We start from the raw sequence: 14,861 nt of genomic DNA on the forward strand, positions 1-14,861 counted from the left end.
CAGTATATCGAAGCAGCGCAGTAAGGGACGTTCGTTCCAGACAGAGAGAACGACGAGCTCACAATGGCCCTCGGGAATCCTGAGCACCCTGGACGGACACGAGGCACGCCAGGCTCCATTCCATGGAAGGTTGGGTTTCCGGACGCAGGCGGTTACAAATGGGAGGAGAGGAGGAAAAAAGTGCAGCAGACCCAAATGCAGGCGCTGGAAGCAAGGGTACAAGCGATAGAGGAACGAGAAGCAAATCGCAGCAAACGAACTGCCGAAGCTTCCCCCGAAGCTACCCCGCCATCTCAGCGGAGAAGCAGCGTGGCTTCCACCGAGCTACTTCAGCTGGAGCATGTCTTGACGGCTCATGCCAGCTCGTCAACCTTCCCAACTGGATGCCCTGACTTGCCGGAGGAGGAGGAGGAGGAAGAGGCGTCCAGTTCGGAAGGTTGATGAGCTCCTTCCGCCATAGGCATGGAGTCTTCAGAGCAGACCCCAGCCGAGTCTCCCCTTCACCGGTAGGGTGGTCAAGCTGGAGGTCCTCAAATCCCTCCGTTATCTCATCCACCATCACCCTAGCATATCCTTCTGGAATCGGCCGGCAGTGAAAAGTTGCGCCGGGTTCAGTAGGATAAACAGAGCCAACAGCCGCCTTGACCTTCAAATTCATCCATTGCGTCATAAGGTGGCAATTTTGAGACTCCGTTATAGCATCCACGGGATAGCTGGCAGGAGCCATCAAGGCATGCTCCAGCTGAAGCAGTTCGGTGGAAGCCACGCTGCTTCTGCGCTGAGATGGCGGGGTAGCTTCGGGGGAGGTTTCGGCAGTACGTTTGCTGCGATTTGCTTCTCGTTCCTCTATCGCTTGTACCCTTGCTTCCAGCGCCTGCATTTGGGTCTGCTGCACTTTTTTCCTCCTCTCCTCCCATTTGTAACCGCCTGCGTCCGGAAACCCAACCTTCCATGGAATGGAGCCTGGCGTGCCTCGTGTCCGTCCAGGGTGCTCAGGATTCCCGAGGGCCATTGTGAGCTCGTCGTTCTCTCTGTCTGGAAAGAACGTCCCTTCCTGCGCTGCTTCGATATACTGCTTAAGCTTACTGACTGGTATGTCCATTTGATCATTCGTCCAAATGCACTTCCCTGTTACAGGGTCCAGTGTTCCGCCAACCCCGAAGAACCAAGTCCGGCAACGGTCTGGCCAGTTAATTGTCTCTGGTTCGATCCCTTTATGAACCAGATCATTCTCAGTCTTGGACCACTTAGGCCGGGCTACGAGGTAGCCACCTGACCCCGTGCGATGGTGAAGCTTCTTCTTCGCAGCATTTTGCTTGTTTGTCGCCGACATCTTCTTACTCTTTTCTGATGTCTTGTGGGCCACAAATGCGGGCCAGTGATCTCTGATCTTCTCATATCTGCCCTTGAATTCTGGTGTCTCATTATTTTCGACAAACTTATTCAGCTCTTTCTTCCACCTCCTGAATAGTTCTGCCATCCTCTTCAGAGCAAAAGACTTGATTAATTTCTCTTTAACTGGGTTCTCTGGATTATCCTCAGGCGGTAGGGTGAAATTTGACTTCAGCTCAGTCCAAAGATCATTTTTCTGCATATCATTGACATAAGACACCTCAGGGTCTTCTGTAGCCGGCTTAAACCATTGCTGGATGCTTAGTGGGATCTTGTCCCTAACCAGAACCCCGCACTGAGCAACAAATGCGCTCTTTGTCCGGAGGGGTTCAATAGGTTGGCCGTCGGGCGCGATTGCTATGATCTCAAACTTTTCATCCGAGATCAACTTTTTCTTTGGGCCTCGTCTCTTTACCGAAGTTGTGCTCGATTCGGAGGGCTAGAAAAAAGAACAAAGACTTAATTAATATGTGTACATACCAAAACAATGAATGCATCAATCAGCTAGTCAGCATAGGCTTAACTAATATATATACCTGGCCGGACTCGGTTCGGTCACCGGAGCCGTCATCACGGTCTCCTTCTTGCACCAGCATTGGGTCACCAGAGCCGTCCTCATGTTCTTCTTCTTGCACCGGCATTAGGTCACCGTAGCCAGCTTGTTCACCCTCTCCTTCCAGACCATCGGTTTCGTTGAGAAACAACGAGATGGCATCACTTCCTTCTGCGATTATGTCCCTCAACAACGCTTCTTTTGTTGCTTCGTCTAGGGCGGTGTCCATAGTTTCTACAAATATTTACAACATGGAAATTATTATTCAAACATGACAGATGGATATATTAGTGCCAAACGTAGAACTAGCTACCTAATCATAGTAAGCTATCGGGAGGGGGTATATATCGACAACGACGACACTACATCTATGTCCCTCGACGACCCTCGTTCCCGATAAAAAAAAGAGGAAGAAGAAGAAAAATAAGAGGAGAAGAAAGAATAGATGAGAAGATCTCCTCTATTCTTTCTTCTCCTCTTTTTTTTTCTTCTTCCTCTTCTTTTTTTATCCTCTTCTTCCACTCATGTTCGATAGGATCGCCGAGGGGTCGGGAGGTTGCCTAGTGTCAAGGGATTCAACAAAACCATGTCTTCATCATTAGGCGAAAGTAACATGTGCATGATGGTACGAAGCTCTTGAAAGTTGTTCTGGAACGGAGTCCCAGATAGGATAATTCGCTTTTTGGTACAAAGTTCAGCAAGAGCCTTCCGAATATCGCTATTTGGAAGGCCTTTGCTGAATTCGTACCAAAAGGCGGATTATTCTATCCGGGACTCCATTCCAGAACAACTTTGCAGAACTTCGTACAAACATGCCCTGGTTACTTCCGGCTAATGATGAAGGCATGTATTTCTTCAATACTTTGACACTAGGAAACCTCTCTCTACTTCCGGCTAATAAGAATAAGAAGAAGAAGAAGAAGAAGAAGAAGAAAAGAAGAAAAAAGGCATGTATTCTATTTTCTCTTCTTCCCCACTCTTCCTTTCTTCTTCTCCTCTTCTTTTTCTTCTTTTTTCTTCTTCTTATTTATTTCTCCTCTTCTTTTCGGTAGAGGAAACCCTAAATAGCTAGCAAGTATCGTGGGTGTGAGATACATGTGGCCTTCGGTGTCGGACACTAGATCCACGTCCCACAAGTGACGTGGGCGTCGAAGCCCGCGCCACTTGTGGGATGTGGGTGTAGTGTCCGACACCGACGGTACATGTATCTCACACCGACGATACTTTCTATTTAGGGTTTCTCCTCTACCGCTCCTCGACCTCTCGACGACCCTCGTTCCCGATAAAATAAAGAGGAAGAAGAAGAAGAAAAAAGAAGAGAAGAAAGAATAGAGGAGAAGACTTCATCTTCTTCCTCTCCTCTTCTTCTCCCTCTTCTTCCCCTTCTTCCTCGCCTCTCTCATGAATGTCCGGCGTTCTCGACCCCCCCCCCCCACGTGTCGAAGAAAAAAAAGAGGAGAAGAAAAAAGGAATAGAGGAGAAAAGAGAAAATAGAATATATATTCTATTTTTCTCTTCTTCTCCACTATTCCTTTCTTCTTCTACTCTTCTTTTTCTTCTTTTTTCTTCTTCTTATTTATTTCTCCTCTTCTTTTCGGTAGAGGAAACCCTAAATAGCTAGCAAGTATCGTGGGTGTGAGATACATGTGGCCTTCGGTGTCGGACACTACATCCACGTCCCACAAGTGACGTGGGCATCGAAGCCCGCGCCACTTGTGGGATGTGGGTGTAGTGTCCGACACCGACGGTACATGTATCTCACACCGACGATACTTTCTATTTAGGGTTTCTCCTCTACCGCTCCTCGACCTCTCGACGACCCTCGTTCCTGATAAAATAAAGAGGAAGAAGAAGAAGAAAAAAGAAGAGAAGAAAGAATAGAGGAGAAGACTTCATCTTCTTCCTCTCCTCTTCTTCTCCCTCTTCTTCCCCTTCTTCCTCGCCTCTCTCATGAATGTCCGGCGTTCTCGACCCCCCCCCCCCCACGTGTCGAAAAAAAAAGAAGAAAAAAAAGAGGAGGAGAAGAAAGGAATAGAGGAGAAAAGAGAAAATAGAATATATATTCTATTTTTCTCTTCTTCTCCTCTATTCCTTTCTTCTTCTCCTCTTCTTTTTCTTCTTTTTTCTTCTTCTTATTTATTTCTCCTCTTCTTCCTCTCCCCTCTTCTTGTCCTTTCTTCCTCTTCTTAATTCCTTTTTCCTCTCATTCTTTTTCTTCTTCTTCCTACTTAAAAATACAAGAAGTAGTATTGCCTAATTCATTGTTCATATGAATATACAAACATTTGCATATTTACAATAATTAATATCACCAAAAAAATCTATGAACAGAAAAAAATCCTAATTTTTCTAAAACACAATCTTTTGCATTGTTCACATACACATATACATTATAGCCACATACACATATACATCACATTTGAACAAAAAAATTAAAGTAATAAAAATAAAAAAACAGAGCCGGGCGGCGGCTCACAGCGCGGGGGCAGGCGAGGGCGCCGGCGCGCGGGGGCGGGACGGGGCAGGGGCTGGGCGACGACGAGCAGGCTCACAGCGCGGGGGCAGGCGAGGGCGCCGGCGCGCGGGGGCGGGACGGGGCAGGGGCTGGGCGACGACGAGCACGGGGCGGCGACGGCAAGCCCGTAGCAGGGGAGCTCGAGGCGACGGCGGGGGCGGCGGGGGCGGCGAGGGCGCCGGCGCGCGGGGGCGGGACGGGGCAGGGGCAGGGCGACGGCGAGCACGGGGCAGGGGCGCGGGGCGACAGCGACGGCGAGCACGGGGCAGGGGCGCGGGGCGACGGCGAGCACGGGCAGCCTGACGGCGTCGTCGGGGCGAGCTCGGGCAGCCTGGCGGCGTCGTCGGGGCGGGGAACTGGCGATGAAATCTGAAAAAACGCTAAGTGTTTGCTTATATAGAAAAGGCTTTGGTCCCGGTTCGTGGCACAAACCGGGACCAATGCCCCCTTTAGTCCCGGTTGGTGCCACGAACCGGGACCAAAGGCAATTTTCAGCAGCCCAAAGGGCGGGAAGCGGCGGCATTTGGTCCCGGTTGGTGGCACCAACCGGGACCAATGGCCTTTGCTGCCCCGAGCCCAAAAGTTTAGTCCCACATAGCTAACTGAAGGGCGCCGGCACTGGTTTATAAGCGCTGGTGTGCCTACCACATTCGAGCTCCTCTCTAATGCAGGCTTTCGGGCTAAACTTCCTACTGCCTGTGGGCCTATTGGGCCTTCTGCGGGCCTGAATCCTGGCCCATGTAGGGTTTCTAGTCGTATTCAGGCCGTGGAGGCCCATAGGAGGCATTTTTTTTTTTGGTTTTTTCTTTTTTATTTCTATATTTTTTGGTTTTTTATTTTTTTATTTCTACTTAAAACTAAATACTTACAGTTTTTTAGTGATTTCTTTTTGCTTTTAGGTCACAAAAATTATAAACTTTCTGTTAGTGCCATTAGTTTTAAATTTTAAATAGTTTAAATTTGAAATTTTTAAAAATTTGTGTGAATCACTAGTTATGAATAACTTTACTATAAAATAGAATTTTTTTTCTATTTTTTTATTTCTACTTACAACTAAATACTTACAGTTTTTTAGTGATTTCTTTTTGTTTTAGGTAACAAATTAAACTTTCTGTAGTGCCATTAGTTTTATATTTAAATAGTTTAAATTTGAAATTTTTTAAAAATTTGTGTGAATCACTAGTTTATGAATAACTTTACTATAAAATTAGAATTTTTTTTCTATTTATTTTTTATTTCTACTTACAACTAAATACTTACAGTTTTTTAGTGATTTCTTTTTGCTTTTAGGTCACAAAAATTATAAACTTTCTGTTAGTGCCATTAGTTTTAAATTTTAAATAGTTTAAATTTGAGTTTTTAAAAATTTGTGTGAATCACTAGTTTATGAATAATTTTACTATAAAATTAGAAATTTTTTTCTTCTTTGCTATTTATTTTTTATTTATACTTACAGTTAAGTACTTATAGTTTGATTTTAGGTCACAAAAATTATATTCTTTTTGCTATTGAAGAATATTATAGTTTTATTTTAGTTGATCATAACATAATATAATATTTTAATTGATTGTTTTTATTTTCATAAAAGTTTTGCAGTTTATTCTGTTTGCTATTAATTCATTCTTTGAGCTAAGTGACTCTGAAATTGGAAAGCATTTCAAAATGAACTCTGAAAGGTTGAAAGTTGGCATGGTATCATCATTTCACCCACATAGCATGTTCCAAAAAGTAGAGAGGGTTACGACAAAAACATGATGCACTTCGTGTACAAAATGGACAATCATTTTCGAAGTATCAAAGTTTCAAACCATAAGACATGAAAGCATTTCAAATGAACTCTGAAAAAGTTGAAAGTTGGGATGGTATCATAATTTCACCCACATAGCATGTGCATGTACAAAACGGACAATGGTAGCATGTTCGTCTGTTACAAATTTGGCATGGTATCATCATAATAGTTGCGGGAGAAAGTCTTCACTTTTTCTTCGCTTGTGTCATTTGCTTATTGCGCCGTAACCATGGATAATCTTCATTGTTTATCAGGATGCTTGGGTTAGCCTTGACATTGAAGGGAGGAATTTCATGAAACTTTTCATAATCTTCAGACATGTCTGTCTTGCCGTCCACTCCCAGGATGTCCCTTTTTCCTGAAAGAACTATGTGGCGCTTTGGCTCATCGTATGATGTATTCGCTTCCTTATCTTTTCTTTTTCTCGGTTTGGTAGACATGTCCTTCACATAGATAACCTGTGCCACATCATTGGCTAGGACGAACGGTTTGTCAGTGTACCCAAGATTTTTCAGATCCACTGTTGTCATTCCGTACTGTGGGTCTACCTGTACCCCGCCGCCTAACAGATTGACCCATCTGCACTTAAACAAAGGGACGTTAAAATCAGGTCCGTAGTCAAGTTCCCATATGTCCACTATGTAACCATAATATGTGTCCTTTCCGCTCTCGGTTGCTGCATCAAAGCGGACACCGCTGTTTTGGTTGGTGCTCTTTTGATCTTGGGCGATCGTGTAAAATGTATTCCCATTTATCTCGTATCCTTTGTAAGTCAATACAGTCAAAGATGGTCCCCTGGACAACAAGTACAACTCATCACAAACAGTGTTGTCACCTCTGAGACGTGTTTCCAACCAACTGCTGAAAGTCCTGATGTGTTCACATGTAATCCAGTCGTCGCACTGCTCCGGGTGTTTGGAGCGCAGACTGTTCTTGTGTTCATCGACATACGGGGTCACCAAGGTAGAGTTCTGTAGAACTGTGTAGTGTGCTTGAGACCAAGAATATCCGTCCCTGCATATTATTGAGTCTCTTCCAAGAGTGCCTTTTCCAGTCAGTCTCCCCTCATACCGTGATTTAGGGAGACCTATCTTGTTAAGGCCAGGAATGAAGTCAACACAAAACCCGATAACATCCTCTGTTTGATGGCCCATGGAGATGCTTCCTTCTGGCCTAGCGTGGTTACGGACATATTTCTTTAGGACTCCCATGAACCTCTCAAAGGGGAACATATTGTGTAGAAATACGGGCCCCAGGATGACAATCTCGTCGACTAGATGAACTAGGACGTGCGTCATGATATTGAAGAAGGATGGTGGGAACACCAGCTCGAAACTGACAAGACATTGCGCCACATCACTCCTTAGCCTTGGTACGATTTCTAGATCGATCACCTTCTGAGAGATTGCATTGAGGAATGCACATAGCTTCACAATGGCTAATCGGACGTTTTCCGGTAGAAGCCCCCTCAATGCAACCGGAAGTAGTTGCGTCATAATCACGTGGCAGTAATGAGACTTTAGGTTCTAAAACTTTTTCTCTGGCATATTTATTATTCCCTTTATATTCGACGAGAAGCCAGTCGTGACCTTCATACTGAGCAGGCATTCAAAGAAGATTTCTTTCTCTTCTTTCGTAAGAGCGTAGCTGGCAGGACCTTTATACTGCTTCGGAGGCATGCCGTCTTTTTCGTGCAAACGTTGCAGGTCCTCCCGTGCCTCAGGTGTATCTTTTGTCTTCCCATACACGCCCAAGAAGCCTAGCAGGTTCACGCAAAGGTTCTTCGTCACGTGCATCACGTCGATTGAGGAGCGGACCTCTAGGTCTTTCCAGTAGGGTAGGTCCCAAAATATAGATTTCTTCTTCCACATGGGTGCGTGTCCCTCAGCGTCATTCGGAACAGCTAGTCCACCGAGACCCTTTCCAAAGATTATGTAGTGTAAATCATTGACCATAGCAAGCACGTGATCACCGGTGCGCATGGCGGGCATCTTCCGGTGATCTGCCTCGCCTTTGAAATGCTTGCCTTTCTTTCGACATTGATGGTTGGTCGGAAGAAATCGATGATGGCCCAGGTACACATTCTTCCTGCATTTGTCCAGGTATATACTTTCAGTGTCATCTAAACAGTGCGTGCATGCGTGGTATCCTTTGTTTGTCTGTCCTGAAAGGTTACTGAGAGCGGGCCAATCGTTGATGGTCACGAACAGCAACGCCTTAAGGTTAAATTCCTCCTGTCTGTGCTCATCCCACGTACGTACACCGTTTCCATTCCACAACTGTAAAATTTCTTCAACTAATGGCCTTAGGTACACATCAATTTCGTTGCCGGGTTGCTTAGGGCCTTGGATGAGAACTCGCATCATAATGAACTTCCGCTTCATGCACATCCAAGGAGGAAGGTTATACATACATAGAGTCACGGGCCAGGTGCTGTGATTGCTGCTCTGCTCCCCGAAAGGATTAATGCCATCCGCGCTTAAAGCAAACCATACATTCCTTGGGTCCTTTGCAAACTCATCCCAGTACTTTCTCTCGATTTTTCTCCACTGTGACCCGTCAGCGGGTGCTCTCAACTTCCCATCTTTCTTTCGGCTCTCACTGTGCCATCGCATCAACTTGGCATGCTCTTCGTTTCTGAACAGACATTTCAACCGTGGTATTATAGGAGCATACCACATCACCTTCGCAGGAACCCTCTTCTTGAGGGGCTCGCCGTCAACATCACCAGGGTCATCTCGTCTGATCTTATACCGCAATGCACCGCATACTGGGCATGCGTTCAGATCCTTGTATGCACCGCAGTAGAGGATGCAGTCATTAGGGCATGCATGTATCTTCTCCACCTCCAATCCTACAGGGCATACGACCTTCTTTGCTGCGTATGTACTGTCGGGCAATTCGTTATCCTTTGGAAGCTTCTTCTTCAATATTTTCAGTAGCTTCTCAAATCCTTTGTTAGCCACAGCATTCTCTGCCTTCCACTGCAGCAATTCCAATACGGTACCGAGCTTTGTGTTGCCATCTTCGCAATTGGGGTATAACCCTTTTTTATGATCCCCTAACATGCGATCGAACTTCAGCTTCTCCTTTTGACTAATGCATTGCGTCCTTGCATCGATAATGACCCGGCGGAGATCATCATCATCGGGCACATCGTCTGGATCCTCTTGATCTTCAGCAGCTTCACCCGTGGCAGCATCATTGGGCACATCGTCTGGTTCCTCTTGATCTTCACCAGCTCCCCCCGTTGCAGCATCACCATATTCAGGGGGCACATAGTTGTCATCGTACTCTTCTTCTTCGCCGTCTTCCATCATAACCCCTATTTCTCCGTGCCTCGTCCAAACATTATAGTGTGGCATGAAACCCTTGTAAAGCAGGTGGGAGTGAAGGATTTTCCGATTAGAGTAAGACCTCGTGTTCCCACATTCAGTGCATGGACAACACATAAAACCATTCTGCTTGTTTGCCTCAGCCACATCGAGAAACTCATGCACGCCCTTAATGTACTCGCGGGTGTGTCTGTCACCGTACATCCATTGCCGGTTCATCTGCGTGCATTATATATAATTAAGTGTCCAAATTAATAGAAGTTCATCATCACATTAAAACCAAAGTGCATACATAGTTCTCATCTAACAACATATAGCTCTCGAGAGCATCCAATTAATTAAACCATACATTGAAACTATGTAAAACATTTCAATGCGAAAACAAATGCGATCATAATCGCAACCAAGGTAACAATTGATCCAACGGCATAATGATACCAAACCTCGGTATGAATGGCATATTTTCTAATCTTTCTAATCTTCAAGCGCATTGCATCCATCTTGATCTTGTGATCATCGACGACATCCGCAACATGCAACTCCAATATCATCTTGTCCTCCTCAATTTTTTTTATTTTTTCCTTCAACAAATTGTTTTCTTCTTCAACTAAATTTAACCTCTCGACAATAGGGTCGGTTGGCATTTCCGATTCACATACATCCTAGATAAATAAAATCTATGTCACGTTGGTCGGCATAATTTTCATAAAAAATAAATGAACTAATAGTTATAAAGATAATATACATACCAAATCCGAATCACAGACAAGACGAGGGCCGACGGGGGCGGATACCAAAACCATCGCACTATATAAGATGCAATAATAAATGTAAGAAAATGATACAAGTATCTATCTAAACATACAAGTAAGAATATTTTTCCTTTCAGAAAGAAGATAAGAACAAGAGGCTCACCACGGTGGTGTCAGTGATGAGATCGGCGCGGGTGATCGACGGCGGTGAAGACGGGGACGGGGTGTGACGGACCGCTAAATCTAGACAAATCTCGAGGAAAATGGAGTTTGGAGGTCGAGCTTCGAGAGGAGAAAGCTTAAGTAGTGTGGCTCGGGCATTCCATCGAACACCTCATGTGCATAGGAGGTGAGCTAGAGCACCACAAAGCCCTCTCCCCCTCGGCCAGAAAAAACAGAGCACTGTGCTCTGCTCTTGCGCGAGGGGGTATATATAGGCACCTCATTGGTCCCGGTTGGTGGCATGAACCGGGACTAAACGGGAGCCTTTGGTCCCGGTTCAAGCCACCAACCGGGACCAATGGTGGTGGGCCAGGAGCGAGGCCCATTGGTCCCGGTTCATCCCACCAACCGGGACCAAAAGGTCCAGACGAACCGGGACCAATGGCCCACGTGGCCCGGCGGGCCCCCTGGGCTCACGAACCGGGACCAATGCCCACATTGGTCCCGGTTCTACACTGAACCGGGACTAATGGGCTGAGCCGGCCTGGACCATAGCCCAGTTATCTACTAGTGATATTCCAGTATCATAGCAATTATAGCATAGAATATAAACTCTTAACTATAAATATGGAAATATAACCATACAAATATTATTGTCTGTAGGGTATATTTCCAACAGTATCAATCACATTAATTTGGAAACATATTAATTGCACTGATCATAATTTGGAAACGACATTAATTGCGTTAAAAACTATTAATATGAAATCAATATTAATTATGGTTAACCTTGGAAATAATATTATTGTCAAACTAGGCATGCATGCACATACACGATTACTAGTTTTCTGTAAAATATGGCATGTAGGCCATGCATCCATGGTGCCTGAAGAGCTCTAGTGCTGCCAATTAAAATTTTCTCATCATGCCGACCAATGGTGTTGAAAACATATCATTCGTCTCTAGCAGAACTTCCTATTGAACCTCGGCCTGGAGTTTTGGGTCTGTCTCATTGACTTCCAGATGAAATGTATTACTAAAGTAAGATTGAATCAACGATTGATAGCACTATTACCGTCCACCCAAATATCTTCATCATTTTTCAGTTTTGAAATTTTGTTCATTCTTCGCCAAGCTGATGCATCTATAATCTACTACTACTTATAAAAGCACGAGTTTGGTGAATCCAAATGAGCTGAGCCATGCAGCCATCTATATCTAACGTTTCACGCTGCTCCAATGATGTATCTGACACATCATCAATAATTTCGAAACATATTAATTGCATAGACCATAATTTGGAAACGACCATAATTGCATTAAACACAGTTAATATTGAAATCAACATTAATTATGGTTAATCTTGGAAATAATATTACCGCCAAACTAGACGTGAATGCATGCACACAATTACTAGTTTTTTGTAAAATATGGCATGTAGGCCATTCAGCCATGGTGCCTTAAGATCTCCAATGCCGACAATTACATTTTTCTTGTCATGCCGATGATACGGTGTTCAAAACATATCATTCATTTCTAACATAACTCTGTGCTGAACTTTGGTCAGGAGTTTTGGGTCTGTCTCATTGACATCAAAATGAAATATATTAGTAAAGTAAGATTGAATCAACGGTTCATAGCACTATTACCTTCCACCCAAATATCTTCATCATTTTTCAGTCTTGAGATTTTGTTCCACTTTCGCGGAGCTGATGCAAAGCTCTGAAAGAAGGATGTATCTATCTCCCCATATTGTAGCCAACAACCGGAGATCTATGCATATATGTTACCTCTTCCAATTCTAGGAGGAACTCAACAAGATCGGCATGCTCCCTATTTTTTTTTCTTCCGAGGCATTGTTCATACTTCAACATGTACACGATTGTCTGTGATTGTAGGATCGCCTTTGTGGATGCAGTCTGCTCGGTGGAGCGTAGACATGATTTTCATGAAACCATGAATTGCAAGTGCATAATAGCAATAAAGTAGAATTACCACACCACCAACCATCGATTGTGTATACAATGCTTTTCACAAGCCTTTTCTTAAATGAATAATGTTCTCTTCTTATATATACCATTCCATCAATGACAAAATAGATTTCATCGTCTCACTCTACTTCGACGTGTTGGTAGCACTACGTTATGCCATCAAATCTGTCGTAGACACATAGAAAGTTCAAAGAAATGTGAGAGAAGAACATGAACGGCATGAGAACACATGGGAATGTGAGACATCCGGGGTAGTCGTGGAACAAATTGTCATTCTGGCACTTGACAGCACCAAACTACTAGATCTCGACAGAGCAAGGATATTGTGGCTTCATTTATTTTAGCCGACCGTATATTCGCATTCATCTCTTTTGTCTTTTTGCAATCCACAACTCGAGAGTTTGAAACTAAAGTCTAGAGCAAAAGACCCTATCTTCCTCCTTTTATGATTGGGCACGAATAATTTCTAATTCTAGCACATCACAATCATAATCTTCTAGCATATTCATTGTTGGCATTGTGTCATCCGTCCCTCCTACTCATTGCGGTGTCGGCTCCCCCTATTAGTCTTAATCTTGATTCCATGAAAAGCCCAAAATAAACCTTGAAGTTGTCGATGAAAGCTAAATCAAACCCTGAACTTTGGATCCCAGAAATTGGCACTCTGAACTTGTAATCCCGGTCTAATTTGGACCCTAGACATGTTTGACACACTGGGAATACTACAATCCGAACCGGGATAACCTACTACACCCACAGACAAGAATTTGGGCCGGCCCACTATAGTATAACAAGAATTCGTGAAGTTTAAAACATATTTGTGCATTTCTAAAATTGTTCAGAAGTTAAAAAATGTTCCTGATTTATATTTTTGGCACACAAATTAAATCCCTTTTGTGTTTTTAATTATTATTTTGGAATTTTGAAATTCAATTCGCATTTCTAAAAACTGTTCGGGATTTAAAAAAATCACATTTGTTGAACCTATTATCAGAATTGTTTCGGATTTTCAAAATTGTGTCACATTTTCAAAATTATGTTTTTCGAATTTCGTATATAAGGTTTTTAAAAAATGTTTCAGATTGTTTGCCACAGACTCGACTTGGCCGGGCCAGCAGACATGAAGCGGGTTTTTTTTTTCTTTACACGCGACGCAAAAATACCAAACCAAAAACAACTGCCGTGGAGTCGAACTTGGGTTTTGTGCATTTCTAAAATTGTTCAGAAGTTAAAAAATGTTCCTGATTTATATTTTTGGCACACAAATTAAATCCCTTTTGTGTTTTTAATTATTATTTTGGAATTTTGAAATTCAATTCGCATTTCTAAAAACTGTTCGGGATTTAAAAAAAATCACATTTGTTGAACCTATTATCAGAATTGTTTCGGATTTTCAAAATTGTGTCACATTTTTAAAATTATGTTTTTCGAATTTCGTATATAAGGTTTTTAAAAAATGTTTCAGATTGTTTGCCACAGACTCGACTTGGCCGGGCCAGCAGACATGAAGCGGGTTTTTTTTTTCTTTACACGCGACGCAAAAATACCAAACCAAAAACAACTGCCGTGGAGTCGAACTTGGGACCTCGCATAGTTGACCTCATTCTGCTAGCCACTACACAAAACTACTATGACAGACGTTATCAGAGGCACAAAATATTTAATCAGAAACCAAAGCTTCGAACTTTGAAAACATTTTTTAGGGGCAAACAATATTGAAAACGTATTTTTTTCTAAAATCTTCCAACAATTTATGAAGTGCGAGCCCTTTTTGAAAATTTCGAATACTTCTAAAAACCAACAATTTTGAAAAAGCGAACATTTATTGAAACCGGAACAATATTTTAAAGTGTGAACACTTTTTGAAACATAATTTTTTGTCAATCTGAACAAAATTTTAATGTCCGAACACTTTTTTAAACATGAAAATTTCGAGAAACCTGACCAAAATTTTAAAGTGCGAACACTTTTTGAAACATAAAAATTTGCTAAAATCTGAAAATATGTGGTGACATCTAAAAAATATCATAAGTTTTAAAAAATGTACGGGCCGATTCAAACAAATGTTTATACAATGTATAATAATATTTGTGTGACTCAATTTTTTTTTCATACATTCAAAAAATGTAACATTTCAAGAATGTTCACAATTTCAAAAAAAGTGTGTACAATTTATTTGGAAAAATATTACCATGTATAATAAAGTTTTGAAAACATGTAATTTCAAAATGTACATAATGTATTTGAAAATAACAAAAGTTTATCAAAAATATTTAGTGTATGCTTTAAAAATGCATATTGGGTACTGAGAAAAATTAGACATGTCTAATAAAGAAAAAAGATAAGAAAATGAAAAGGAAAAAAACAAAGAA

Source organism: Triticum urartu, chromosome 3, assembly GCF_003073215.2.
Source record: "Triticum urartu cultivar G1812 chromosome 3, Tu2.1, whole genome shotgun sequence".
NCBI lineage: Eukaryota > Viridiplantae > Streptophyta > Magnoliopsida > Poales > Poaceae > Triticum > Triticum urartu.